The sequence below is a fragment of the Bison bison genome, unplaced genomic scaffold (assembly GCF_000754665.1).
Source record: "Bison bison bison isolate TAMUID 2011002044 unplaced genomic scaffold, Bison_UMD1.0 scf7180017864461, whole genome shotgun sequence".
NCBI lineage: Eukaryota > Metazoa > Chordata > Mammalia > Artiodactyla > Bovidae > Bison > Bison bison.
In genome coordinates, this window is record NW_011495023.1 from 10,239,262 (window position 1) to 10,244,172 (window position 4,911).

The window sequence follows — 4,911 nt, forward strand, 5'->3', positions numbered from 1 at the left end:
GGCCTACCGAAGGGCGGGGCCTGAGGGGCAGGGCCTGATGGGCGGGGCCTGGGAAATTCCCGGGTGGAGATGAGTAGGCTGGCGCGGCGGTCAGCTGAGCCGCGCTGGGCGGGGTCGCGAGGCCGCAAATCAACCTAAAGCTCCCCAACCCCCGCCGCTGCCCCAGCGGGTCTCCTGCTTGGCGTCTGCCTCTGGGTCCGGAGCCCTCTCCCAGCGGGCATCATGCCGAGGAAGCAGTGACCCGAGGGAGGCCGGAGCCCGGGCGCCGGTGAGCTAGGGCGGGGGGCGGGCAGGGTCTCCCTTTCCGCCCTGGAAGCTGTTCCGAAGCCCCCTACCCTGCGACCCGGAGCCGGTAGGGACATGGGTGGCGAGGGGTGGGGCGTCTCCTCCAGTGGGACGGCGGCGCTTGCTAGGAGGGTTTCCAGGCCCTGGCGATCTTGACCTGGTGCCAAAGGGCAGCAGGGGCGTCCATCCCAAAGTGCCCTTCCCCCTTTTTTACCCGCCAGGCTGGCCGCAGGTGACTTCCTCTGTAGGTCATGAAGGTGGTTTAAGGGTGACACGCTTCCGCAGATTGGGGATGATTATACAGCCGGTTCTTCATTATAAGAGAAGGGGTTAAGGACACACCTTCGAGAGACGTAAAAACTAGCTCCACGAGAAGACCCAGTACACTGAAGAGCCAGTGGCCGCTCTCTAAGGTGATGGGATTACTGAACAGCTGAAAGGAATCTTCATAAACCGTTGTGTCTGGGGGAGCTTGTGTGTGTGTTTGTGTAGGTATAGATACATACGTAGAGAATATGAATATTTGCTGAGGCGAGAACCTCAGAGGGGTTGTTTCTGTTGTGTAAGCAGTAGGCAGTAAGCATCACTAAGAGAAAATGTAACTCAGGTTCCAGCTAGGCTCCTTCCTCCTCCAGGAAAACTGTTGTTGGAAATTATGTGCCACAGAACTGCGTAAGGTTGAAGTGGGAAACCGAAACTTTGAACATCAAAAGTCTAGGATCGATCTGGTTAAGCAAGCGTCACTATTAGCAATGGGTTTCCGTGGTGGCTCCGTGGTAAAGAATCCTCCTGCAATGCAGGAGATGCAGGTTTCTGGGGAAGGAAATGGTAACCCACTCCAGTATCCTTGCCTGGGAAATCCTAAACAATTATTAACAGAAGAACCTTTCATGCTTGCTCCTTGACTGAAGGAGAGAAGAGCAAGGGGGCCCTGGCCACCTCCCCCAACTCCAAGATAGGCCCAGTTTGGAAGGGACTGGCCAGGTGTAGTATTTTTTTTTTCTTTTTTGGTAATTGACCACAAGTTGCATATTATGCTGTGGACTCTGACTAAACACCAAAAAAAAAAAAAAAATCAGACTGTATTTTTGAAAGGAACTGGTCATTGTTTTACCTTCCCATGCGATCCCCCACCTTAGGTAGAGGCACAGGTGTCTTCTCTTCTCCCAGCCTCACTCTTTCTGAATTTTATAAAGACTTGGAGTGTTTGGTATGTTCTTTGGAATTTATGGAATAGTAAATTCAAAGGAAAAGAGGGAAATTAAACTGTGTTTTGAAAATAAAATCTGTTTCACTCAGAAAAAAAATTAAGTTTTCTTTTTCATTTTGACATATGTATATATGGGTTGAGTGATGAAATATGTGTTATGAAATGACGCCCAGATACCTTTGTAGTGATGTTTTTAAAATAGTAATTTTCAAAATAAGTTTAGTTCAAGAATCTGGAAATGAGTGCCATTGAAAAACTGTAGGAAAAACTCGTAATACTAGTTATGTTGGATTTGTTGCCTACTGAGCAGAAAGTGTTTTACAAGTGTAAGGCTTTTACCTCATAACTTGATAGTTTCATTTGATTTCAACAAATGTTTACTGAGAGCCTGCTCTCGGTGTGTCAGTCTCTAGGAACAATAAACACCTTGACTTAGGTTTGATGGGAAAGTTGACTGGCATGGGATAATATAGTACTTTGCATAAAAGAACCAAGCGACTGAAATACATAAAGCACTACTGGGTACTCAGAGGAAAGTGTAGGTCTTTTTACATAAGACAGCTATTTGAGCTGGACGTTAAACTGTCCAGTAGACGTTTGCCAGGGTAATAGCAAGTCTAGGCATCTCGAGGAAGGATAGAAAAGCAAAAGAAGGCCAGAAACTGTGAACTCTTTAATGTGCCCCAGGCATGAGTGGTGTTGGTGACAGGAGATGGTACTGGTGGGTAAGTGGGGGCCAGACTCTGAAAAGCCGTGTTTGCTTTGCTCGGGAGCTGGAGCTCTGTCTGTATGGGAAGGGTAAAAGTAGGAGGATGCTCTTATGCTGGGGAAGAAACCATGGAGGTACTGGGGCTGCAATGGAAAGAGATGAGTCAGACAATGGAGGAAGCTATGTAAATTGATCAGCATCTATTTGTTGAACCCCCATATGTTTCTAGGAATGTTCTGGGTGCTAGAGACAGTGCAGTGAACAGAATAGACAAAAGCCCTTTCCTCTATGGAAGACAACATTGCTGTAGGCCAGATAAGACAAGAGAACCTGACCTAAGCTGGTGGAGATTGAGAGGAAGTGGGAGTGACAGGACTGGGTGACCCTTTAGATTCGCGGGAAGAGGAAATAGGAGTCATCAAGTGTAGCTCCTGCCCTGGTAGATGAGGCTAAGTCTTTTTCCATTTTCTGTATGTCCAAAAGTCAGACTGCCATTTCTGGCATAAAAGGTAAGGCCTCTTTTGCCCCGTAATAGGGTGTGTACTTTGAGTTCTTTTTCCAGGATTGTGAAGAATTTTGTTGGTGCAATCTTAGAATGTTACTCAATCCCCTTGAAAAGCCAAGCCAGAATCTGCCAATAGCCAACTATTCTCTACGGTCAGGAAATAGGTTTTCACTGTTTAAAACTAATTTTTGCGTGTGAGGGGTAAACCTGGGAGTACTTAGCAAATTCAGAGAATCAGCCACACCAGGGTAAGGGCATGGGTTTATTCTGTATTATTCTTGCTAGTCCAAAGTCCAGTGGGTGGAAGTCAGTATAAGGCAGATTTTTGTTGGATACAAAATGACTCTGGCAGTCACCAGCCATCCTGGAATAGAATGGGCAGTTGCCTGCTAAGGTCATGTGCCTATTTCTTCTGTCGTTGAAGTCATTCAAGCCTGGTCTATATGCCCATCTGCCATGGAAACCAGCAGGACATTCTTGCATCAAATAAGAAGTTGGGCAGGGTCATTTTTAAGACCGACTCAGGAATGCAATTCAAGCTCATGCCTACAAAGCCAAGTCACTGCTATAATTACTTGACCTCTGGAATTAAGAAGGATTATTATAATCAGGAATTCAAATAGCGAATCTGGCAATAAAATCTAGAGATTTTGCTTTTGATTTCCACCTTCCAGGTGGTTCCCATTCTTCCTCATTGGTGAAATCTTGACATATCCATGCTTAATTATTAATTCACCCTTCTGCCTAGAAATGATGCATTTCTGATTCAGATTGGTTGGGTTTTTATGAGAAATTCAGTTACTAAGCAGGCAGAACCTTGCAGTAAATGGCTTAGGTCCAGTTTCCATTACCTTTAAGGATGTTTGTATGTAAGGATTTAAGGATTTAATCCTATCTGCATTTTCTCAATTGAAAATAGTTCAAGGGGATGCTAAACATTTAGAGAATTCAGCTTTCTCTACCTGGCATTCTACAAGTAGACATCACACATATACACTGTATTGTGACAGCTTCTAATGATGGCCCCTCAAATATTTAAAATCATAAAATGCACTTTGAGTCACCAAAAATCAATTAAATTGCTTTTAGCAAAAGTTTGGTTATAGTATTTATATGCTTATGTTTGGCATTTATGCTAACTTCTTATTGCTATGATGTTTAAATAACCAAATAATTTTTTTCTAGCAATGCTGCATAACAAAGAATTCACTATAATTGGGACAGGCATTTGTATTAGTGAGAGAGGGTAGCATGACCATGAGGGTACTGGGATATATGTGTAGAACAGTGGGAACTAGACCATGATCTTGATAGAACCTTAAAAATACTTTTTACAGCTCTTTTGAGCCAAAAGCAACCATAATGATCATCATTTGCTAGACAAGTCAGTAAACCATCGCAGGAGGTCTTCTCAAGGTCACATATCTGGTTAGTGTCTTCCAGTTTATTTTTGTATTGTCTCCCTTATTATAACTCTGTTTTTTGTTTTGTTTTTTTTCCTCATGCTCTATTAAAACCTGGGCAACCAGAAAGTTGGTAAGCAGAACTGGTTTTAATTGTTATGGTTGTATCTCAAGTCTTGGTGGAGATATAACAAAAAGTCAAGGATGAAAAGTATCTAAAGGAACCGTACTTCTTCCCCTTCCCTTCCCTCCTCTCTCCTCCCTTCTGTTCATGCATCCCCTCCCCTCATCTTTCCCTCTGCTTTAGATACTTTTTTTTAATCTGTTAAATGTTTCCTTTTACTTTTGAAAAGTATAGTCTAATCCTTGAAAATTTGAGGAAATTTAATATTGACAAGTGAATAAAACATGTTACAAGGATTTTGCCTTTGTCAGGTATTTAGAATTCTCTGCAAAATAGATAGGAGCACTTTTTATTTAGTAAAAACCCATTTTTATGAAATTTCAGCTCCAGCATAGTTCTGTGAAAAAGTGAGTTTTATGGAAAGCCAGAAACTGGCTTTTTCCAAATTATTATCATCCAAATTATTTTATGCAAAATAACCCAAATAATTTTATTGGGGAAAACAAAAGTAGTCTCTTCTGGTCACCTCATGCCAAGAAACAGCACACTTCGGCAGTGTACCTCTTTCTTAATAATCAGGATATGTAAAACACAGCTGCTTTCAAAAGACTTAGAATGCTTTATCCATGTTTAACACTTCATAGAATCGCCATCCTCATTAAAGAATTCCAAGGA

The 4,911-nt window shown here is 42.9% G+C and overlaps 1 protein-coding gene across 4 annotated transcripts in view; it reads left to right on the forward strand.

Annotated features, from left to right (window-relative positions):
• Positions 1-63: 63 nt before the first annotated feature.
• OPTN (optineurin) overlaps positions 64-4,911 on the forward strand; it is a 40,641-nt gene continuing 35,793 nt past the window's right edge. The window contains exons 1-2 of one of the 4 annotated variants that reach the window (XM_010859927.1): positions 65-268; positions 4,047-4,137. The gene's annotated coding sequence lies outside the window, so the exon portion shown is untranslated. Of the gene's footprint in view, positions 269-413; positions 699-4,046; positions 4,138-4,911 lie in introns of those variants that run through there. The other 3 variants (XM_010859929.1, XM_010859926.1, XM_010859928.1) reach the window with 3 other exon arrangements.